General features: G+C 39.9%; 1 long non-coding RNA gene across 2 annotated transcripts in view; it reads left to right on the plus strand.

Moving 5' to 3' along the window:
* Positions 1-14,105: 14,105 nt before the first annotated feature.
* LOC119056446 (uncharacterized) overlaps positions 14,106-25,421 on the plus strand; it is a 49,205-nt gene continuing 37,889 nt past the window's right edge. For both annotated transcript variants that reach the window (XR_005083879.2, XR_008390194.1), the window contains exons 1-2: positions 14,106-14,232; positions 14,329-14,404. This is a non-coding gene — a long non-coding RNA (uncharacterized LOC119056446). The remainder of the gene's footprint in view (positions 14,233-14,328; positions 14,405-25,421) is intronic.

Raw genomic sequence — 25,421 nt, forward strand, 5'->3', positions numbered from 1 at the left:
CGGTATTCACACCACTGTATACCAGGACTTGCCCTCTTGTTAACACATGCTCAATGCTCACTAAGCCTTACTTGAAAACAACAAAAAGAATAATGAGTCAATTCCAGGGACAGCAGGATTGAATATTAACTTTTGACTTTCATTATTATGCTTCCCACCCAGCTGCCCCGGGCTCAAGGCTCCAAGTAAGTCACCTCCCCTTGGTCCACCAGCTTCAAGGTGCATGTGGTTCCAATCCCAAAGTGATGAATTAAAATCTATCTCTCCTTTTCCATTTTTCTTTCCCCAAGGCCAAGTTATCTTCTGTGGGGCCCACAGTTGTCCTGATAAAAATATTCTGTGTTGATAATGATAAGTTATTATGATGTAAAAGGCACATTTGTATGGATGACACAAATATGCTAATGAGGAAAGGCAAATGAAAAGATAGCAGGCATTTTTGCAAAGGTTTTCTGATGATGGTATGTCCAGCCTACCCCTCAAATAACACACATGTATATGTGACTTCCAAGTTGAGAATTTCAGGCTAGTTTAGAAGGGGGAAAGATTTGTGGAAGAAAATTATGGAGAGGGCAGAGTCTTATAGTTCTATCTGGAAATCACAGTGTGTGGAAAACCATCAACTTCATGCAGACCTAGCCCTTGCTTGAACTCCCTGATCCTGAGATAGCTGATGTTTGTTGTCTTTGGTTCGGAGCTCAGGATTTCATGACATTATATTAGGGATGCAAAATCTGAAGAAAGGTGAGGTTAACTGAATTTTCAAAATGTACTTCCAACAGTGTCTTGCTTCCTTTTTTATTGGCCTTACAGAGGCAGTAAAACTGAATGAGTTATGAACATTTGCTTGAACCATATAGCAGAGGCACCAGATCCGCGAAAGTCCACACTGCAAAGTGAGCAGGAGATGGTGCCAAAGTGAAGGCTGTCCTGGGTCCTGAGCACTTAGCTGCTCCCCTCTATCATGTCTCTATCACTTATTTGAGGACTGACTTGCAGCAGAACATTATATATTCATGTATCCAATCCCATAAGCTTTATTCAGTGTTCATTCTGAGGTAGCACTCTCTTAGGCCTGGGAGATCTTGAGATGAATAGGACAGACTCCTGCCTTCAGTTTTCTTTCTTTTTTAATTGTTGTTCAAGTACAGTTGTCTCCATTTTCCCATCACGACTTTCTCCCACCCCATCTGCCCCCATCCCCCACTCTGAATCCTACCCCCTTTGGCTTACAGTCTAGTAGAGGAAACATATAAATAAATAAGTTACAAAATGGTGTCTAATAAGTACAATAGAATATTGGAACAGAGGTGGTATAGGAGAGAGACCAATGAACTTGGAGAGGGGCTGGGGACTCAGTAAAGCCTCTAATGAGGAAATAACACAAATTTTATATGTCATGGGCCTCCAAACATACTTGATGAGTCTCATTTTCCCATACTGTAGCAATAAGATGATCCACATGGCAGTAACCCTTCACTAGTGATGTGAAACAGAGTTCATTGAGAAACCTCTGTTTCAGACACTGTCAGGATGCAGTTTACGATCTCATTAAATCCTCACCATTGTTTGAGGGTTAGTAGTCTCCACTTTATAGATGAAGATCATGAAGCTTAGAGAGTACAACTTGCCTAAGGTCATACAGCTGCTATGAGACAGAAGCCAATTTCTAACTCAGATGGGTCTGACTCTGGGGCCTAAGCTGTTGACCAAATGGCATCATAGTGAAGAGAGGCCATGATACTGCACTTGACATTTTAGACTTTTCACAATGCTTTCACCTGTTTTGACTCATTTGAACTTCCTAAGCACTGTGAAGATGACCCAAGGAAGACATTAGTATTCCACTGAAGGCAAGAAAAATGTTCTGTAGTTAGTAGAAGGTGGAGCTGGGTCAGGACTCCAGCTGTTTGACTCCTGGTTTAGTGCTCTATTCACTAGGGAATGAATGAAGTCTGCTACACGCATAGAAGCTATTGCTGTTTCTCATACAACATCCCTTCCCTCCCCCGTCCCAGCCTCCCAATACCATGTTTCCTTACTTAATTTTAAAATTACAAAGAAAATTTCTCTACACAGCTAGTATGAATGGGGGAGGAGGGAGGCTCTCTTTTACATAAATTATCCTAATGAAAGGAAGAATGTAAGGTAATGTAACATGTCACTAGAAAAAGGTTAAGTGGCATTAAATTTTTATTTTAAAGGAGCAGTCAGAGCTGTGTCCCATATAGGTGACTCATTGTGTTTATGTATGTGTGAGAACTGATAATAGTGTATGTATCACAAAATCCCAACAAACCACAGGTTATTATCAAATGGTTTTGAATGGTCTATGGCAGGGGTGTCAAACTCATTTTTACTGGCGGCCACATCAGCCTCTTAGTTGCCTTCAAAAGGCCAAATGTAATTTAGGACTGTGTAAATGTAACTACTCCTTAACTAGGGGCAAGGAACTAGGTGCTGCTGCTGGGTAGAAACAAGGTGCCAGGCTGGATAAAACAAGGTGGAGGGCCGGATTTGGCTTGTGGGCCTTGTGGTTGCCGCCTGTGCTCTATGGTCAAAACATGTCCTTAAGGAATCTTATGTGGGTTGAAAGATTGGCAATACCCACCAGCCCAGCAGGAGAGCCTTGGGCCTGCCCTCAGTGGCAGTGTCTTCAAGTGTTTTCATCAGGCAAAACTGTCTTGTCTTTGGCTAGCCTCCTTGGGTCCAGGATCTCTCTGTTGGCACTCCACTGAGGAATTCCAAGTGACACCTTTACTGGGAACAAACAGAAAGTTCCTTTTTGTGACTTGTACTGCTCACAAGGCTTTCAAATGTTTAGATATCACTATTTTGAAAATATTACCATACTCTTTCCTTGAGAATTTGATAGATATTTCTTAATGAGTTTTGTCCTTCAGAACATATGAAGAAATACATAAATGGGAGGTCCAAACTTAATTTACCCTTCGCTGTCATCTGAGGTTGGAATAGAAGCATTTCACAGCTAGGAAAACTATATAGGGAAACTCACAAGAAAATGTACCTTCTTAGAAAGGCAAAGTAAAGTGCAAATGAATTCCAGGCATCTAGTATATTGCAAGTGCTCAAGAGAATATGTAAAATAGGTATTGTACTAAGTTATGTGGCAAACTTTATAAATTGTGAATCGTTATACATCGTTACTAACAGGATAGGTCCCCCCATCCTCACTTCTGATGTTACCCCTTGGAGAAAGCTACATCGTGATCCCTCTTCTCCTACCAGATAGGCATTGCTCCATTGACGTTCCTGTTATTCTGTGCATGTCACTGTCACTGTACTCATCACCCTGGCATGTGATTGGCTGTTGTATCTTCTCCACTGCACAGAGCACCTGGGAATTACTGATGGCTCCTAGCCTGACATGAAGCAGGTACTGGGTATATATTTGTGCCATTAATGATCAAATAATAAGTGAACTCTTGAATCTTAATTCTCAAGTAAACCTTGTTATAAAGATTGGACAATATTTTCTGTTACAGGCTTTTTTTTTTAAGTAAAAAAGCAATCTTGGAGAGGCCAAGTGCCATCCAGACCACTGGGAGTGTCACAATGTGTATCAGTTTATTAACTAATTGCTGTGGGACATTTTGTGGAAAAGTGTTTTCAACTTTGTTTCACTCAGCCTAGTCTAGATTCGGACCACAGAATCATATTGCAGAACACTGACTTAGTATCATACTTGAGGAAATGCTGCTTTAAAAGTTAAATAAAAATATGAGATGTCACAAGGCATAATTGATGTCAGACGAGTGCTACCAATTTGCAAAGAAGAAAGATGAATGTGGAACTCTCTGCAAAATCTTCTTGAAGGAACATGGAAGCTTGATGGACAGATTAAATCTGACAAAGTGGGAGGTGAGGTAAGGTTTTTCCTGTTTTCCCTCCTAGAACCTGATAGGACACACTCCCATTATTGGCAGTGTCTCACTGTGGGTTGAGTTGATGATGTGGGTTGAGTTTGGGAGAAGGAATTGTGAGCGGGATAAACAAATACCCATCTCCTCTTTTTCCACTGAGTTTCCGAACCCCTACCTCACACGGGGCTTTAAAGGTGGGTGAGTGGTCAGAACTTCCAGAGACTCTATAACTGACAATTTACCTTTATTTTGTTAGACTCTTTTGAGATTATTCAGCTTAATTGAAGAGCTTCTATCAAAGCTGTGAGTTACTGGGGATTCAACTTTTGGGGGATTTTAATCATGGTAGGAGCAGAGAAATAGAAATTGGCTTGTCTACTTGGTGTGAAATATGTTACCAGTCTTGTCTGGTTCTACCCACAGAATCACAGGATTTTAGAACCAGATGACATTTTTGAGACTGTCTAATGATGCAACTCCTCTGTTTCACAGATGAAAACACTGAGGTCAAGTGTTTTCAGGAACAACTATAAAAACACATGGAAAAAACCAAGGGGGATGGGTAGAAGCAAAAAAGAGAGGTGGGTTTGGCTGGGGTAGGGAAAGTGGCGGGGAGTAAATGCAGACAACTGTAATTGAACATCAATAAAATAATTTAAAAACAAAAAACAACAAAAGAAAATACATGTAAAAGCATTACAAAAAAGAAAACACTGAGGTCAAAGAAAGCAAGTTATTACCTCAAGGGTACATTGAGTTAGGACTGAGACTCAGGGTTCCTGCCTCCCACTTTTAAGTCCCTTCCTCATTTCCATTAGGGAAGAACTCACCCTGAATCTGGCCTCATTCAACAATGAGGCAGGAAGCCCATTCTACGAAGCTTCATCCGTGTTCAGAGGGCAACTGACTGAGGGGTACTAGGAACAGTCTCTGCACTTTTTCACTTCCCTAAGTTACCACGAGTCCAGGCAATTTCCCCTTCCATGATTCACATGTCCATCTTTTATTTCATGTTTTACCTGATGCTCACCGGCTTGTCAATGAAACATATTTTCCCTTTGACTGATGGGTATAGTCAGTGTCTCTGGTTTGAGTTTCTTTTGAACTCTGTTTTTTGACCCCAAGTTGTATACTTTCTAAAATGCATAGATGTCACCATGGTTTGAGCCCCCCAATTCACTCAAATTACTCTTTGAAAATGGGAATGTGGTGAGACATTTTGTATTCAAGTTCCTGCCCTTGACCTCTCTCCTTCCTTTCTGTGATTCATTTATATTTTTTAGGTCCTAAAGAATGATTAATTTTCATGTCTTATTAATTTGAAAATTTGGCTTTCTTGTTCTACTAAATAGTTTTTGGATTAACCTCAGAGATTTATGTCGAGAAAGATGCTTATATTTGAAATAGATTTTATTTCTATTTTGTCAGACAACTGGTACATTTGGAGTCTTTGTGTTTATGTGTGGGGGTAGTGTAGTTGAGGAAGTTTCAAAAACTTCTCATTTCTCCAAATTTCTGCTTAGGTTACAGGTAGAAACAATTTTCAATAAGAGAGAAGTGTTTCTAAGAGTCCAAAGAGGGAGCCTTACACATGCTTTCCCAGCTCTTCAGTATGAATTATTTTCTTTTGATTTTTTAAAAGTAAGCAGAGGTCAGGCCAAGCTTGTTTGGAAGTCAATCTGAAAATGAGTGAATCTGGATCTCTCTAACAACAAAAAAGGCCTTTTCTGGGGCGTTCAAGCACATCATTCACAGCTAACTGTGTGTTATTCCGCAGCAGGGATTACAGGCATGTATGATAGATCATATGCTCAAAGACCAAGTCATAATTGTGTAGTGAAATAATTTATCCCTACCATAGACATAGAAAACCGTATAAGTAAAAATACTGGGGCACAGAAATTGTAGTTTGCACAATGGCTGACTTGAGACATGGGCTTTTTTATTCTTTCTGTGTGCTGTGTGTGTATGTGTGCATGTGTGATTTGTTCTAATAAACCATTTAGTTCTCCCGTAACACTGGAAAAGGGCTGTGTATATGCATGTATTTGTGTGACTGTGTATGAAAAAGCCTCACGCAGGCCCTTCTCGCCTCTCTGGTAAAGGCCTCTCTGAAGCAGCATCCTATAGTCTTCTTGATAAGGAAGGAAACAACTTCAATCCCGTGTCAGAGAGGAGCTGTTCCTGCTTTCGAGCAGCACACACTTACAACTCACTTTAGAATAAAGTGTAGTGCAAACACCTAATTTTTACAGAACCGCTTGTATTTGGAGTTACTAATTAAAAATACTCACGCTCTTCCTTCTTTTCCTGTTCAAGTCTGCAAGGTTATTTAACTGAAGTCCTATTTGGTGGGTGCAGATGCATGATGTGTTTGAATCATCAAACAGATTTAGTGTGTTCTGATTGTTGTGTGTGCCTCATTGCTATTCCCAGAATGTCGGGCTGAGCTTATGCTCCTCGGGAAGACTCAGACGCCCAAAACAGTAAAAGAGTCCTTTCTTCTCCTCCCGCCCTCGCCCCCCGTTTTCGTTGAAACTTTGCCAATATCAGATCACGCTCTGTCTGTTGCTGCATTAAAATGAAGTCATTCCCTCCCACTTGTCGCCCTCCTCCCACCCCTACCTTTCCCTGGCTCTCCAGCCCCACAATTGTCTCACTAAGTCTGCAGCCACTTTTACTGTTATGGACAAAGTTTTTAGGTTTTATTTGATATTTTCTGCCTTTCTCTCCTCTCCATTTTTCTCCCCATTTCTCCCCCCTTCTTAGAGGTTGTTTTTGGATTGGGGGCTGTGAAAGGGAAAGAGAAGGGGCCTGTTTTCCTCTCGAGGTGAAAACAGCCTTGGACCCGGCAGGTGCACGGCCCCCAAGCAGCTGCTTGCGACTCTCAAGCTGAAGCTCTTACTTCCCCCTCCAAGCCAAGAGCACTTCATATAATCCTTTCATGCAGTTCACACTGTAATTGCAGAAACCCCTACTGCTGGGGCTCATCTTATTATTATTATTGCGATTCTTATTTTTGTTGTTTCTCACTGCTAACACCTTCTGCAAACGGGAACCTGTCAGTTCATTAGTTTTTTGTGTGAAATGAACGAACTGCTCCTCCAGAAGCAAGATTTTTTAATCTTGCTCTTAGCCCCGTTCCCCTGCTCCCCCTTCAGCCCTTACCCCCCTGAAGGCCACTCAGGGAGCAGCACATGTGGAACTTTTATGTGGTTCTATAGGGCCTTTTATTACCCTGCGGGCCTCATCCTCTTTTTAAGAAAGAGGCCAGTGGTTAGGTGCTGGCAATGAAAATTATTTTCTTGAACACCAGCTTGTTTTCTCAAGGTTCTGCTTATTTCTTTGGTAATTATGGGACTAAGGGATTCTTTCTTTCTTTCTCTCTTTCTCTCCTTCTTTCTTTCTTCCTTCCTTCCTTCCTTCCTTCCTTCCTTCCTTCCTTCCTTCCTTCCTTCCTTCCTTCCTTCCTTCCTTCCTTTCTTCCTTTCTCTCTTTCTCTCTCTGTCTTTCTCTCGTTGACCCGTGAGTGCTATAGTGTATGGAACAATCATTTTTTGGTTTTGAGGAAGAGAGGGCCAGGGATGAAAGTGTGGGGAGACTGTGTTTTAGAAATGCTCATAAGGAATGCGTATAGAATTAATGACACACTTTTGTGGCTGATTTAAAGAAAACCTGGCATTCTGAGGGTCAGAAAATATCTCAACTATTATGGATATCTAAGTCTAATTCGTAATTTTGATTTACAACTTTGGCCTATTTTAAAATTATCTACCAAAATGCAGTAATTCATGACCACTGTCATGGTTTTTTTAGAATTTTATTATGGCCATGTACTATCTGTACCTGCATTATTTTTCAAATAAAAACAAAAGATTTTATTTATTTATTTAAAAAAGATTTTACCTTTTATTTAAAAAGAGATTTTATTTATTTATTATTAGAGAGAGGGGAAGGGAGGGAGAAGGAGAGGGAGAAAAACATCAGTCGGTTGCCTTTCACACGACCCCCGTTGGGGACCTGGCCTTCAACCCAGGCATGTGCCCTGATGGGGAATCGAACCAGTGACCTTTTGGTTTGTGGGATGACACTCAACCCCCTGAGTCATACCAGCTAGGGCTGGATTTATCTTTTAAATGTAATTTAGTTTCAAGGGAAACTATTTACTATGAAAATATCACACTGTTAGTATGAAAATACCCCTAGAAATGGGGAACAAATCTGGTATGCTGTAAAGAGAATGCAACTGTTAAAGTAAACAACTGAAAATACATTAGTTATCAGTTTTTTTGTGTGTGTTAGAGCTGTTGTCAAGTACAGGAAAGGTGTTGAAGATTAGCTGAGACTTTGTTCTCACTAGAGACTCTCCTCCTGTAGTCAGAGGGGTGTAAGAAAACTGGAAAGAATTGCTGTCACGCTCACTCTGTGGACCGCTGGCACTCGCTGCCATGCCGGTGCGCCACCTGCACACCCCTCACCCCCAGGGGCACCTCGGAGGGGGTGCCCGCTCTGCACGTTGGGAAATGCCAGCCGTCGCGTGGCCGGGGGCTCAGGTGTTCACCAGGAACATTTGGTTCTAGACTGGCTGTTTATTTCTCTCGATCTACATGGAATATATGTGCCTAGTAAAAAGGAGATTAAAACAATCTACTCTTTTGGGGGAGTGAGGGTCTAGGAGTAGAACCGATCAAACATTGAATATCAGGAAACGAAGTTCTAAGGGAACATTAAGAGGAAAGATGGAGGAAAACCAAGTCCAGGGATCCATAATGAGAGCCAAAAATGGACACCAAAGTGGGATGAAAAGTCTGGAGAAAGTGGAATGGAAATAAAGGTAAAATGAAGTGAGATGGGTGTCCAGACATAAGTGTTCGTGATCGGAGCTGAGGGATTTGAGGTATTTCTTTACTGACGTGTGGTGTGCGGGAGGGTCTGGTGGGTCAGACACGGGACAGTCAGGTTAGAGGAGCACACACAGAAAAGTGCTTCAATTAGTGTGAGTCCTAAGACACAGCAGAGAGACCTTCCCCGTTCCCTCCATTCCCACACGCTACAGAGTTTCAGGGGTTGGAAAACCTCACAGTTTTTCTTAACCATAAGCAAAATATTTTTAAAAGATTTATGTCCCAAATTCTCCTCTATAACCAATTAACACCCCAATATGTAAATCTTCCCAGTAACTTCTAATGGTTCACAATGCTCTTCATTTTCCCCTAATACTTCCACCTCATGTTCTTTAGCCTTCAGGAGGGAAGGGACCACTTTGAAGATACATAACCACACTAGCAAATTTCTACTCAGTAAAAATGCCATGGTTCCTCAAAGACCTCTCTGCAACATTCTTCAGGACAGCATGGCAGGAAAGTGAGTGTCGATGTGTTTCATTAGGTCCATATCACTTCTGTGGTTGGCTGGTTAATGGTTGTTTCTAATGTTGATGCAATTTATTAAAAATGACTGTTATTATCAATGTACCTAGTTTAGGTTGGACACCAAAGATGATTATATCAAGACAGATACAAAATAAATCCATGTAACAAATACTTACTGAGGACTTAATTCAGGGCTGAGGGTACAGTGGTAACCAGCCCCAGTCATCAGGCAATTTATTATTTGGATTAGGACAAATAAGCACGCAGCCTATTACAATGATATTTGATAAAACTCCAATTAGGGTTGGAAAACCCTAAGGGCTAGAATGCCATGGAACGTATGAGCAGGTCCCTAATCAAATCTTCCACAGTCAGGAAAGGCTCCCATATAAGCTGAGAACTTAAGACCACATAGAAATTAGGGATGAGGAATCTGAAGGAGGGGATTCAGGGAGAGGGGGAAAGAGTGTTATAAAAGAAAAGAGAACTCCTGAGGACCTAGAGGTGCAGATGAATAATGTGGAGTTATGAGAACTGTTCAGTACTTCAACACAGCTGCTGGCCGGGTAGTGGGGTGGAGAGCCGACAAGGAAATTGAGGCTGAGGAAGAAAGGAGGGTCTAGAAGGCTGCGTGAAGGAGTTTAGATTTGATTCTGAATGAAATAAGGAGCTACTGAAGGGGTGAGGGGTGTCAAACTGAAATCTGGAAAGAAAGAGACTGCCCTGGCCTGAATGGTGTGGCTCAGTGGGTTGGGCATTGTCCTGCAAACAGAAAGGTCATCTATTCAATTCCAGGTCAGGGCACATGCCTGAGTTAGTGCAGGCCAGGTCCCCAGTTGGGAGTGTGCAAGAGGCAACAAACTGATGTTTCTCTCACACGTTTTCTTTCTCCCTCCCTTCCCCTCTCTCTAAAAGTAAATAAATAAATAAAATCTTATAAAGAAAGAGACTGAGGTGCATGAGGGTGGGGACATACAAGCCATGGCAGAGAGGTCTGGGTGAACCTGGCCAGACTGAGCCTGGGGGTGCTGTTGGGTGGGTTAGTTTTGTCAGCTAGGAAAGGAAGTAACCGTGTGATAATCCTGAGGATCCTGATTCTGGATGTGCCAGGAATCACAAGCCAGCAGAGAAGACTGTCTATTCAAGGCTGAGCACCATGATGGTGACTTGGGTTGGGATTGTGCTGAGGAGAAGAGTAGGAAGATGGAAGCTTTTTAATCAAAGAATATGCTTTTGGAAGGTAATTTGGACAACACTTGGCCAAGTGGTCTGGGTTAGTTCCCTATTAAAGTATCTCTGGCATGCTCCAAGTGTCTGTCTAATGTTGACGATGGGCCTTTAATGTTAAGGGAAACGTCAATTCCCAGCATCTAGTAATGGTATTAATAATGGATAACATTAGTGGGGCACTTAACCTTGGGCCAAACACTGTTCTGAGCACTTCACTTATCTCATTTAATGCCCCCTCATGAGGAATTATTATTATTTTTATCTTACAACCGAGAGCACTGAGACTTGGAAGGATGATAAATTTCATCCCGGGGTTGATTCCAGAGCCTGAGCTTGAAACCAGAATGTCACAGTTAAGGATGGACAGTATGTTAGACACAGTCTCATGAATAAGTGTACATAATTTAGACATTTTTAAATGACAAAAAACTTGTCCTAAGATTGTCTTTCTGCATCTTCCTCTTGTAATTATGTGCCAAGGAAAAAGTTTGACTAATAAAGAGTTCTGATTACTTATTTCCAGTTAAGCATGGTTTTATTGAACAAGCAAAACCAAAAGATAATACAAACAGAACATTTTTTTCAGGTTTTGATATTTATAGTTTTGGGAGATTAAATTTGCCAAAACAGTTAAGTAGATTTTTATCTTTATATTTCACATATGGAGGTCATGTCCTGTTAAAATCCTTTTATGGGGAAAGTTTCATAGAATTCATTTATATTAATTGGCTAGTAGTTATTCTTTCCATTAAAAAAACAGAATGTGTTACCAGAACTATTATATAGCACACTGATAGTGAAAAGACTTTAAAGACCAACACACCTAGTATAGCCCTATCATTTACGCATGAGGAAGCCATGGCCCAAAGCGGCGAAGGGACTTGGGTGCCCAGAGCTGCGCTGTGGGTCTGCAGCAGGGCTTCCCACTAGAGTCCCTTAGCTCAAAGCAAGGCGCACTGACTGCAGGGCCCTCTCAGTCTGGGCATCAGTGTTCTGGGGAGAGACACAGGTGCATCTTCCCGGACTATCAGTTTTACTCTAAGATGCAAAACCAAGCAACCAAGCAAGCTAGCAAACTAAATAGTAATTTAAATAATTTTTATGTTAAAATAAAAGTGGCTATATTGTGGAGTAAATCATAAAAGATTAATAAACAAAACAGGAGACTTCGAAGAACTGTCCCTTTTTGGAAGGGAAGGCGGGGAGGAAGAAGAGGGGCTGCCTCGGCCTTTACTCCCAGACGTCTTGTGGTTCAAATGTATTCTCTCTGCCTTTAGGGGATTTTCAGAGGGAAAGTGTTCTGAGACACCACGGGATCTCAGGTGTGTGATGGACAATAGTGTACTACCAGTTCATAGCACTTTGTAATTATGCTGCGAAATGACACTGTGAGATGCCAGAAACATGCTTTGCAGTTTCCATTAATATATAATTTAAAATGATCTAAATGCATGTTAATAGATCCTCTAGTGCATTATGTTTTAATTTTTTATCTGAGAAATTTAAATTTTTAAAGGCAATTTCAATTGATAATGTACTTGATGAGTTAGAAACACATTACACGAATGAAGGCATTTTGTTACAAAGGTTATCTTTGGAATGATGTGAGTAATCTCTTTGATGCCCACAAGTACTGTGAATGCTAACACTTCATTCTTAACTCATCTAGCTGTCATTAGGTACAGCAGCTGATACAATCTTCCATTAGGCAGTCCTGGAACTGTGGGTGGTCTTGGAAACTATACCACATGAACTGTAATACACAATAGACTGAGTTGGGGAGCTTTAATTTGGAATCTTGCAGCTCCTATTGGTTGAAATTGGGCAAAAGAATAAAAGGGATCCAATTTTAGCCTCAGTGTATATTGATGGGTTAGAACAAAGCTTCTTATATATTCCTCATTGATTAAAGAATTTAAATTAACACTCATTTTTTCTACTTAACTTATTTATTTACCTAGCTAATGGGGCTAGAATGGCTAGCAAACTGGGAGCACAGGTGGCTGTTTACATTTTTTAAACCAGATGCTAATCAAATAAGATACCGAAAGGAAAAGTACATTTCACCTTTTGATTAAACCAGCGCTGAGTCAGTTTCGGTGGGACATTTTGGACGTGACCTGGCTGTCCTCACTGCAGTGTTACTGCAAAAGGAGTAGATTCATGATGTTTGGGGAGTTTGTACCACTTCCGAAGGTCGGAAACTCAACAGTGTTATATAGATTATTAGAAGTTTCCTTATAAGAATGCTTTCTGTTAAGTATAATAAACATTATATAAATCTGTTAAGTATAATAAACATTCAATAAATTCTTACTGATTTGATTTCCATGAGAAATTTGTGTTGGAAACCTAGAATGAAAAGCAAATAAAAATAAATTGATAAATTTGCATCCACTAGGTGAGATGGAAGCAAGTGAGTGGTATCAGCAACTCAAGAAAGAGAAATCTCACAGATCTCTACGAGAGTCATCATGTGCTAATCTCAAGAGAAACATTCTTTTTAAAAAACTAATCTTTCTGTGTATGCAGTTAAAGAGAAGAAAATCTTTCAAAACACAATTGAAATGACAATAAAACTGTATTTCATTTGTGGTAAATGAGCTACAAATGTATGTATGCACTAACAGAAATTTAAAAATGTATTTAAATTAGAAATCTGCAACCACAGAGCAGTTAAGACTAAAAAGTGCTACATTTTTTTCCTGGCATAGATGGTCCCCCAGTCTCTCTCACTGGAGTCTACAGTCCTTAGTAAAGAAACCACAAGTTATTCTCTGGATAGAAGCATTTTAGCTCCCAACTTTAATATCATTTTTTTTGTCCAACAGGCAGTTTAAAAAGTTTTCTATCTCCCATCCTATTTTGCTTTTTAAAATCTCTAAAATCTTAACAGGACATAATTTTAAGGCTGTTCATTTAATACCTTCCAGAGCTACCTGCTAAGTTACTTTTGTTCTTTAATGCCCTAGCCCTAATAATTCAAAGTTCACCTGCTCCTCCTCCATTTTCCCCCCCTTTCCCCCCCCCCCCCCCCGCACCACTTTTTTCTTCCTTTCTTCCTCCTTCCTCCTCCCTCCTCCAACTCCCTCCGGCCCCCTCCTCATCCCCGACCCCTTTGGAAGCCCCTGGGATGACACTGTTCATTGATGCATCTCCCTCATTAGCATTGCCGCAGCTCGGCTCGGTGGTTTCAGAGGCAATCCGTCATGAGAAAACTGAAGAATGTGCCCCATTTGCATGATTCTGTGCCAGAATGCAACTTTTTCTCAGCTGTTCTTTGTGTAACTTCCCCTTGAGTGTTCAACTTTCCCATGAAGTCCTAGAAATCATATTACGGATTTCCAACCCAATTGAAATGCTCTCCAGATTGGTTTTACATACTTGCTTCCTTTGCCCAACAACTTCAGAGTTCTTTGTAAACAGAGCAAATTAGTACATAAAAAAACAGGTTTAGCTTTTATTGTTTGGAAATGTAGGGCACATTAAATGGGCATTTTGCTTTGAAAGTGCGGGGGTACGTATTACATGAGCAAATGTATATTTATTACTCATGTCCAAATGAAGCCACAGCACTAATAAATACTTAGGCAATCTCTGCTTCCTAGTCACTTAGTGCCACTGCAAACCACGTTTTGTAACTCACTGCAGAGAGACTTAGAGCAGAAACAGCAAAATGCTGAAGTGCTTGCTGTTTAATACAGAGAACTTCCCACGAAAGTCAAGATCTGCTTTGCCACTCTTGGGTGAGTATATTTTCATAAATAAATGAATGAATTTATAGCAGCAAACTAACTGCTAATTAAATAAATAGTCTCACAATATTTTAATATTTTTTCTAGATAAACAATGCCAACAATATCAACAACACTTGGACATACAACCTGTTACCAAGATTTCCATTTTCCAGAAATTAAGGTAAATACAATGTGTTCCACACCACACCCCACATTCCAGAAGAGAAACACGCCGCTGAAACATGTTTATCACATTGCACTTGGACTAACAGCAAGAAACAACTTACACACAGACACACACAATCTTTAGCCCTTTTTAATGACATGTTATTCTTCTTAGTGTCATTACATACAAACCAATATAGGGGCTTTTCATTGCCTCTTGCCTTTTAGGGGCAGTAAAGAGTAACAATAACCCACTTATTTTTTCTGTTCTAAAAAGTGTAGAATTATTTTTTCATTATCCTTGGACTGTTGGTTGGAATGTATCCATTGGAGTTAAATATGTGAAGACATGCTGGAAGTGCTTCAGCTATAACTACTTAAAATTTTTAAATGCCCATCTTTTGGAAGGAAAAATGGATTTAGAATGAGATGGCAGAAAATATCAAACCTAAACATATTGAGTTTCAAACAGAATTAAAATGACTTAAAGACAGGTCCCTGTACTAACAGAAGAAAATAAAGCTCTTAAGATACAAAAATTTGGTGGTGGGAGGACTGCTCACAGGATGATGAGAATTAGGGTGCAATAGATTTCATTAATTATAGGTGACTGATTTTCCCTAAGCAGACAGCTCAGGTCTCCTGGCCCCTCCAACGACCCCCGCCCGCCCCAGCTCATCTCAAACTGTTGTCTAACCTTCCCCTTAATCCATCTCATCTTGAGCTGATGGGAACTGCTTTCATTCCACCTCTTGTGGAGGTAATGAAACAATCTTCTTATTCACTTGGTTCCTCGGAGCCGGTGACATGCAACAACAACAAAAAAAGCGAGCGCCCTGATTAATGGCTGCTAATTAGCAATGTTAATGACCAGGTGTCCGAGAGCATGGCCAGCTCCTCTCAGCATGGAGTGATCGTTCAATGAGGGCCCTGCAAATCCATTCCCAGTGACCCTTCCCCTCAGCTGCCAGTAATGAAGCCTGCTTGCTCGTTACTCTCAGGAGAGGCGCAGGAGGAGACCCAGGCCTGGGACCCAAACCCTTGCTCGGAGTGTAGTGGATCTTCCATTAATTAAGGTTAGCGTTTCTGCCCCCATCCCCAAGCCCCCCAAAAGCTCAAAGGTAAAGGAGCAAGGACAAGGGAGATAAACTCAAAACCTCTTTTCTCAGGAGGAGATTCTTTTCTAAATGGAGCCAGTAGTTAATTGGAATTATCTACATGTGTTTCTATGATTTTGACTCCACACTAGCTATACGAATCCTCTCCTTAGATTCTATTATTATCAGAGGGCTGAAGCAAATCTCATACTAACTCTCCAATCCAACTTTCTATCTGGGAGGTTTAGGCTCTCTTTTTGCCACTCAGCACAGATAAATAGCAGCAGAAACTCAGAGCTCCTAGATTTGGGCTTTAAAAATATTTTAAAAAAATGTTTTGCTGCTTAAGAGTTGGGTTAAGGGTGCAGGTGCTCTTAGCTTTCATATAAGGGAATTACATTAACTTTAAAAAAATCCCAGCCCAAAACAAAAGCAAGCTTTTCCAAGAGCTTTATAGAAATCAGTTTCAGAAGGACCTGAAAAAATTATTTAACTAATTAGAGTTGGTTCCTTTTTTAAAATGCTGACCAGAAAATTAAAAAGTGACAAGACTGAAGTTTTTTGCAGATAATTAACCATTAAATATATTTGCCAATTTGTGCTAAATCGAGTCTATAAGTTTACACAATCATTTATTTTTTCTCCACTGGTGACTGGCCCTGCACTTTCTCCAAAAGGTGGAGGAAACAGACCAAACTGAGAGTAGGTATGCCATGTTGGGGTTTTTTTAGCACACTCCTTTTTAATATATATGTCTTTCAAGCGAGCGTAGTGCCTTGCCTGCTTTATAAATCTACCACCTCCTTTAAAAACGTGTATATTGAAAGGTCTTGTGTTTGACACCATTGTGCTAAGTTTTCTTTTGATGATGTTTGTGAAAGAATGTATAATTTATATCAATAGAATAAATGCTATTGTAAAAACTACCAACTATTGACAGGTGCTGGAATAGCACTGGTGCACTGCACTCAATAGCAGGGTTAAAACGCTGTGGTCAGGATTTTGCTGCTGGCGAATAGGTACAAGTGAACTTTGCCAAGGAAAACTTCCAGGGCTTTATTCCTGGCAAGGCCAAATAACATCACCTCCCAAGTTACAAAAGGAGGCCACCTGGACCGGGGGGCTGGCTCCTTTGTTGCAGTAATATTTGATGTAGTCTTTGGGAGGAGTGAAATTTTTCTCCTGCTGATGAGAGAATTCAGTAGATACTTTTATTGTAGGAAATTTAGAGGGCATTGAAAAGTGCATGCACACGTGCATTCATGCATGCACAGCACCCACAGTCCTCACCGCCATCCACTGCCAACAGGTTGCTGTACATTCTAGCCATCTTTTTCTACGCATAATTGCTCTTTGTCTTAAACAAAACCGTATTATACTACATATGTTTTATAAACTGATTTTGTTTCACTTACACCCTAACACTGGTCTATTGTGAAATATTCTTCTATAATGGCATACTAAGCCTCACTAGGAGCCAAGATTCTCAATCACCATGTATGGCAAATGGAGATTTCTAGAGTCAGTATAGAGCCGTATTACTGTGGTAGTCCCAATGCTGAAGGACAGGGCACAGGCACCTCCTGGGCCAGTCTCTTCTGCATAATGGACGTGGAGGATTTGTTGAAGATTGAGTTAGATCCCTCCATTACCTCAGCTCCTACTTCTGTCTATTCTCTCTACAGCCCATAGAACAGTGCTAAGGAGCCAAAGAGAAAGAGTGAGTGTACTGTTGTGTACTGTATCCAATTAATCACTAGCAAAGAAACGGCCCAGCTACATGAATATACGTTCTGTGAGAGTAGAGAATTTCTGTATTTTCTCACCTATGTATCTGCAATGCCTAGAATCATACCTGGCCCATAGTAGATACTCAATACATATTTTCAAAAAAATAAGTGAACAATTAAAAAATAAGTAGGACTCTTTCCTAAGTTATTCATGTATGAGATTCTGATATGTTTTCTTGAGTGGCAGAAAGAGTAATGGATTTTTAGTTAGTGCCCCAGAAGGGCCCGCAGGGTGGAGCTTCTGGGGAACTCATCCCTCTTGCACGTTGCATGTAGCACTGGCAGAAATAAACATGGACAGAGACATGGCCCGGTATCTCTAGACAGAATTCACGAAAACCTAGAGAGCTTTTGCTTGCCTCCACGTGTATAGTCCTGTCTGCTCCTCTATCTGGTTAAAACAATCTGGGAAAACAAGTTTTTATGTACTTGAGTCCAAAAACCCTAAGGTTGGACCTGAAATTAGCATGCATTCTAAATTTCTAAATTAAATCTGGCAATTTAAATATTTTGTGTTTCTATTTTATGCGTTTTTTTGATTTGTGAAACAAAGTCTATCTACATTCTAGTATACATTCAGTCTTAAATGTATACTAGACAATGAATAAATAAGTTATCAACTACAGGGGAATTAATTGTACTTACTGTGACTCAAAATTAAAAAGTGTGGGGCTAAAAATAGTATAGTTCTTGTTAGTTTTTTTCCTTTTACAACTTAAAAAATACAAGTTTCTAAAAAAAATGACCAAGGAATAATAGAAAATAACCACCTTGCCTCAGAAGATGTTTTGCAGCAATTAGTGGCAGAAGAAGCGGTACCCTCTGCAAGGCCCCCTCCTCTGTTGTGTGCGGTAGGGACGGCTGTTCCTTGACCCTCTCACTCACCTACCTCTCCTGCTTTGTTCAGGGGGCAAGGGCAGAGCAGGACTCCTTTGGTAAGTTTAGTCTGTTGGAATAGCAAATGGAGAATGCTGTAATGCATTCACCCTTTCCTCTACCCATCCATCAATCGTTCTATTAATCAATCAATTGAAAAGCCTGTTTAAGCATCTCTCTACAGCCCATTATCCACAATGACTCAAAGAAACGTGGCTCCTACACTCTGCAGCTTGTAGTTTTAGAGAAAACAACAATGGAGGTAGGCGTAGATGATAAATAGACAACAGGTAAAAACACTGAACAAGTATGTGAAATGAAAAGAATGAATACTATTAACATTGTCAATCAATTAACAGGTATTTATGGTGTGCTAATTACATGCCTGGCACCAGGTTTGGGTGCTCTCTGCGAGGGAAGTGGCTAAAGATCAGGAAGAATTTTTGTAAATCGCAGTCTTAAGTAATGGGAAATTGAAGAGGTTTACTTTCTATTCTGGATAAGACCTTGTGGAGGCAAGTGGGGGGGGGTGTGCATTCTTATTCTGGTACTTGTTGAAAGGAATAGAATGACTCTGATGGGAGGGGGAGGAAGTGATGGTTTAGAAAGTTGGATTTCATAACTTAAAAATTACAACTTTGCAGAATTGAAATAGGCCTGAAAATTTTTTTTCCAATTTTTCTACTCTGTTTAATTCCATCTAAAACATTGTGGCCCACTCAGATTTGGGTTTGTGTCATGAAGGAACAAGTCGAGGGCCAAGTGGGCATGAAAAAAGCTGGTCAAGGGACACAGGGAGAAACACAGGAAGTGGGGCCATCCTTGGGTCTAACTGTGACCCAAAGGAGGTTTCAGGAGCCATTTACAAGGATCTTATTTCTTATTCAAATGCAGTAAGAAGTCCTAGAGGAGAAGAGGGTTGATGTAGTCAAGACCCATAGTGAAAAAATGTCTTTGGTAACAAATAACATGCTGTTGAGTGAAAAAGAAATTGCACTCATTTGACAAATTGTGCCCAGTGCCTATATTATTAATTTCTTATTCCTCTCAGTCATAGATCAGGGAAAAATCAAATCTGTACCACCTGAACTTTATTTAAGGCCTGGGAGCACTAAATCCCAAAACCTCAATATTTGTTGAAATTGGTACCCTGGCCTAATACATGACTCATTCATTTTTGAAATGTAGATGAAAGGTTAAATAAATACTTTTGGATAGCCTGTGCTAACTGTGGAAGCTAAACAGAATGATCATAGTATCATTTAAAAATGCCTAAGGAGTGAAGAAGACAAATCTCTGTTGACTTTGTTTTTATGTTAAGCACTCTATACATTGTCTAATAAATCCTCGTAATTCTCAGTATAAAATAGTATTATTCCCATATTATAGCCACTGAGGCTTAAAAAAAATCAGGTAACTAGACCCAAATCTCACAGTCATTGAGTGATGAGGAGTGGGGCTGTGGCACCAAGCCACTGCTTTTGCCACAGCTCTCTGCTGTCGTGTATAATTTGGGCATCTTTTTGGGGGCTTCCCCTCCCTTGGTATATATTAGCCCAGAGTTGGATAAAATCAGTATTTCTCATCTATATGTCTCTCGTTGCTGCTCCTTTCCCCTGTTTAAGCATCTCTCTGGCATACAGGTTATTAATGTAACAGTTGAGTAGACAGGTAGTCTTTCCTATTTTTGGATCATAATCATGATACATTATTCATGCAAAGCTGTGATTGTCCAGAAAGTCTTTATATTCAGGACCTGGTAAGGAACCCATTTGGCTAGAATCTTTAAAGCATCAAATACAAGGTTGACAGTAAAAGGCTTTCTCACCAGAGAGGATAACTTCAGAAATGGGCTGAGGCTGCTGACAAAGTATTTTGGACCCCATCCTGCCCTTCTGAAGTCAAGTTCCAATTTTAGGAATGCTGATCCTACAATCTGTACTTCCAAAGTCCTTCCTTCTAGACCCAGGCTTGTAATTATCTGGTCAGGTTTGCCCCGATGTCCTGTATCCCAGACCCTTAGGAGCACATCCTTGAAGGCATTGAAAGAGACTGCATTTCTTTTTCATAATACATGAAAATTTTTTCTACCACCTTTTAGAAATGTAATTGCGAGAACTTTTCAATATAAGGAGGTTATCCTGGGGACACCCAGCTATTTGAGATCAGTTCTTTGATGAAGGCAGATGCCAGATCACAAGGTTATTGGAACATTGTCCCATAGTGATTGCTTTTTTTATAGAGGCAACAAGAGGCAGCCTGGATTGCGGCCCCCTGTCCAGGCAGATACAAACAAACGGGCTCTCCACGGCCGCAGCCTGCTGGGGACCCCATGTGCAGCTCTCTGAGTGTGAAAGGGTCTTGAGGATTCTCTTAGTTTTGTGCCTTTTGAGAGATGCTCAGGCATTTCAGAGGGTTCTGTCAAAACAGAACATCACATTTTCATTCAAGACTGACAGTTACAGTAAAGTAAGCGAGAACATTGAGGAACTGGTATTTTTTATTTTGAAATCTAAAAAGAGCTAAAAGTGTCTCTCTGCTTTGTGTATGGTCCTTGTAAAACCTGTTCTGTCCAAATAATACCAATTTAGAGGAGGATAGAGAATCAAGAAAATAATATTTATAAAGTAGAATATACTAGGCCCTTTACAAATATAATTACATTTATTCTAGGTGATAGGTATTATTCTTTCTACTTTACATATTAAGAAACTGAAGCCCCTGAGAGTAAAGGTTATAATGGTAGTACATTTCAGGGCCATGCATTCAACTCTAAATGTAAGTCCAAAATGCTCTATAATGGTGCTATCCAATATGGCAGCCCTGTTAGCTGTTATGGCCCTTTTCATTCTAATTAAAGTAAAACATAATAACTAAACCAAGAGTACCATCTAATTGTCTAATACTTCTTACATGGTAGCTATTATTCTAAATTTGTTTCACATATAAACCCACTTAATCTTCATAACAATCCCATGAAATGGATGCTGTTATGGGTGAGGAGACTGAGGCAGTGAGAAGTTAAGAAGTTAACTTAAGAAGTTAAGTTAAAGCAGTTTTCTAAGGTTATCAGATAAGAAAACATAGAAGCAGGATGGCAACCATAGCCTGCTTTCAGATACTGGGTGTGTGACCAGTGTTCCATTCAAGAGCATGTTATAGGCTTACTTAGGAGAAAGTTTTGAGAGTAAGTTGCTGTTGGAAAATAGAGGCACAAAAAGAACTACATTGTTTTTTGGAAAGAACAGCCTGAAAACCAAGCAATACCTCCTTTTCCACGCTATGTATGTATATGCATATGTAAAATACATATTGTCTGTGTATAAAATATATATTATACACCCATGCACACATATAAATTTCCACCTTTATGAGACCAACAAGTCATATGTAGTGTTCTCAATGGCAAATAAATGAGATAGAAAAGAGATGATATTATAATAAAAATGACAAGTACTATATAATTGACTTATAGTGAAATTTATTTTCTCTGCTTGCTTCAATTACAAATGAAAGAGAAAAACAGTGGTTAAGAGCAAACCTCAAATGGGCTAATCTTAGCCTTTCACATTTGCAAAGTAGGTTTAAAGTTCTTCAGATGTTTCAGGGAAATTCTGGAATGGGAGCTACAGGTTTGACTTGAAATACCAGAAATCAAATTCCTGGTACCCTGCATGTGTATAATTTGTACACTTGGAAGTTCTAAATTCTTTTGTAATCTGCTTACCGAATGCATTCCCAAGTGGTATTCTTTTGCCCACCCATCTCAGTTAACCTCACAAACGAGGCAATAGCAGTTCAAAACATGGACCATGTCCATGTTGGGGGCCATCGTCATTTCACACATTGAGTGGCTCTGTTGAGATCTTACTGGTTAGGTGTTTTTAGTCTTGTGGGTATAGCTTGTGTTTTAAGTAAACATGGAAAGTGCTTAGAAGGTGCTAGCACTTATGTTTATAGTTTTCGAAATTAGGGATAACAATATTGAATTTGCATCATTAAGTTTTTAGTCCTCAGGTGGAATCAATTTGAAACTCAGCTTGTTTTGTGACTTTTTAGTTAATGAATGGCTTTGAAAAGGCTTTGGTGTAGGAAACGGATAGCTTTAAAAAATGGACATGCAACTGATATTTTCAGTTTAGTTTGGTGCGGCTTTTCAAATGAACATTATAGCCATGAAGATAAAATGTTGCTATCTTTTTGTTGGTAGCTAAGAGCCTTCTTTAACAAATTGGCGTATGATACCAGAATCTATCACTATGATGACCATAGCTGAAAAATTTCCTTACTTTTGTGATGGTTGTAATCTTACTTATCTTCCCCATCAGGATGCCTGCTTAAATACATGTTTGTAAACCAACTGAATATTCTTTAATACAGAGTAATATGTAACAGAGAATATTTGTTTCATAATTATTCAGAATGATATTCCTTTTTCTTCAAGAATATAGAGTAAAATTTACTGAATATTACATATTGGAATAGGCGATCTGAATGTTTTTCTGGTTGAGCCATAATTTCCATGTCAGGAAAAACTTCAGAGATCATCTAGTGCATCCTTCTCCGGAGCTTTGGTGGACCAACCCAACACTGCACAGGGCCTGGCAGAGCTATGCTCTCTCCAGGATCCACCCACCAGCCAAGCCTTACCACACTTTGTTTACTTTTTGACCTGATCTTGGACACACCAGATCTTGGTTTAATAACCATTTAAACCCTTTGAGGAATTAATTGTTATCTTGCTTTGCTTAGCTACTGCAATCAAACCTGTACTGTCTTCTGTGTATATTATTCACATATACTTATAAATATTTGAAACCATAGACCAAGAAGGGGCTCAGAGATTATCTAGTACAATCTACTTGGGTTGCAGATGGAGAAAATGAGAACTTAAGTGACTAGTTTAAGGCACACAGCTAGTCAGTTAAAGCTTTGAGCACTTATTCCAGCTGGCCTGACCTTGAGTCTGGCCCTCTTATTACTGTTATTTCCGGTGTATTGTACATTTCCAAGGGGATGGTCAGGTGTTTAAACAAGGAGCCAAACATTGCCCAGGCCTAGTAACTTTTGTTCCAGTTGCCTTATGGGTGGTTGGGATGTTTACAAGGTGTATAAATATTTGCCAAAGAATCATGAATAAACTCAGCTGGGATTAAACTTTGATATGCAAATGAAAGGGTGGTTATAAATCATGAGAAACATTTCTTTTAAAATAAAATTTAAAAGTTATAAAACACACAGGGTCAGGTGAGCCCTTTAAGAAAACAACATTCTCCACGATGTCTCATTGCTTTGGGAATATTGCATTGGAACTAGAGCTTTGATGATTTCCGTGAAGAATAAAGGCGGGAGGAAAGAGGGCTGCTCGTCGACAGTAACATACAGACAAATGAAAACCTGGGCTGTGTCCTGAGAGTTTTAGGTAATCCAGGCTCATAATTTGATTTGAGAAGAGCTACTCCAGGCTACTGTGTAATTATAGAAGCATTCACTCGGCTGGCTCCTGTTCGCCTCATCACATTCTACTTCATTGCCCTTTATGCTAAAGCCCCTGTTGATGAGAGGGCGGAAACAGTGAGTACAAATAAAGCAATTAGCAGGTGGGGAATGCTACCACTGTTTAAGGATAACATCCAATCTTTATTGGTGCTTATTAAGTAGAAGTCTAGAGCTTAGAGACAAAGGGAAATATTGCAAACCACAAAAATGAGAAGGGCTGTGGGGACAAAAAGAGAATGAGGGAAAAATTGGACCGACGGATCTATTCTGTAGTTTACAAATCTAATTTTAAAAACTGGTTTTAGAAATAATGTCAAGCCTACAATTTATTTATATTATACTGAGTTACATTCTCATGTTAATATTCACCATCTTTTAAGGATTTTTTGCTTTTGTTGACCTATTCTTTTACTATGTGGATTCACTTGAAAAATGTTTTTACACAACAGTTACTCTGTTCAAATGAGGGGCGGGTTTTTCATTTGGGTTGTAGTTAAACCCGCCAGCAGGGGGAGTTAGGACAATTAACAAAGCTCCCGGCCAGGGTCCTGACGTCCTAGCACAGATTCACAGACACTCTTGGCAGAGCGGCAAGTGCCTGCTGTAGACGAGGAATATAATGGGCAAAAGGAGGAATGCAAGAGGATTGCAAGTGTTCTTGAAATCCTAGCTCAGGATATTGAACAAGAAACAGGGCACAAGCTTTGCATTGCCCTCCATTTGCAGAGTAATTTACTTAGCTAAAAACAGGGATACTCTAACTCTGTCCATCCAGAAGGCTGTACTTCCCATTTCTCCATGGATAGCGTTGCTCTTCTTGCCCTAGCCTTATTTTGTGTGTCTGAGTCATAAGGCAGAGTATAAATCATTGCCATTTATCTCAGAGCAGCCCCAAGAAGCTGCCCCTTGCATCTGATTTTGGCCTAGTGCTTTTGTCCTTGAATGTCTTATCAATTAAAGCTCTTATGGCAACTCCAGCTACCTAAGCAGGACATAGCTCCCTATTTAAAAAACAGATTTCCAGCTAGTCAACTTAAAGTTATGTAAGTTTCCAGGAAAATCAATATACTTTTCTTTTGTCTGAGTGATGGAAGGGCACTGTGGACAGAGATATGTGCACATATCTAGAAAGATAAAATTTTTGTTGTGCATTTGCTTAACAGGGAAGTAACTGATATTGCAAAATTAAGCCTTCATTCCCATAGGGGTTAAACTAGGGAAACTACAGGTATTCTTAGGGCATAGTTTTAGTTCTGACTGTCATACACTCTTCCTCTTTTTCATCCTTCCATCACTTAGTAGCCACTTGAGGCAGACTCAGAGGGTTGGAAGTAAAATCTCTTGGGCGATGACACTGAGAGCATGTTTATTTCACCTTTTGACAGAAATCGCAGCACTTGAACAGGACAGGGCAGCATCTCAGTCAGACTAAAGGTCTGAAGATGACGTGTAGCAGGCCTTCCCAAGCATCATTCAAGAGGAGGGATTCCTGGAGGCCAAACAGGGGAAGATACTTTCCAGAGCCTGCAAAAATGTTGTGCACTTTGCAGTAATGTCTTTTGCTACCTTTTGTAGTTCTAGTAAATGTAAAAATATGCATATCATGAATTTTCTTTTGAAAAGTAGACATTGCATGTTTAAAACATGTTTCATTCAAGGGTCACCACTGTGCTCATAACTTTTATTAGTATCTCAGTCCCAAGTGGCAAAAAATATAAAACTCCCCACATGACAAGTTCTAAGCCATGATTTCATAGATATACACAGTTTC

Source organism: Artibeus jamaicensis, unplaced genomic scaffold (genome assembly GCF_021234435.1).
Source record: "Artibeus jamaicensis isolate MK-2021 breed Jamaican fruit bat unplaced genomic scaffold, CSHL_Jam_final scaffold_474, whole genome shotgun sequence".
Classification (NCBI taxonomy): Eukaryota; Metazoa; Chordata; class Mammalia; order Chiroptera; family Phyllostomidae; genus Artibeus; species Artibeus jamaicensis.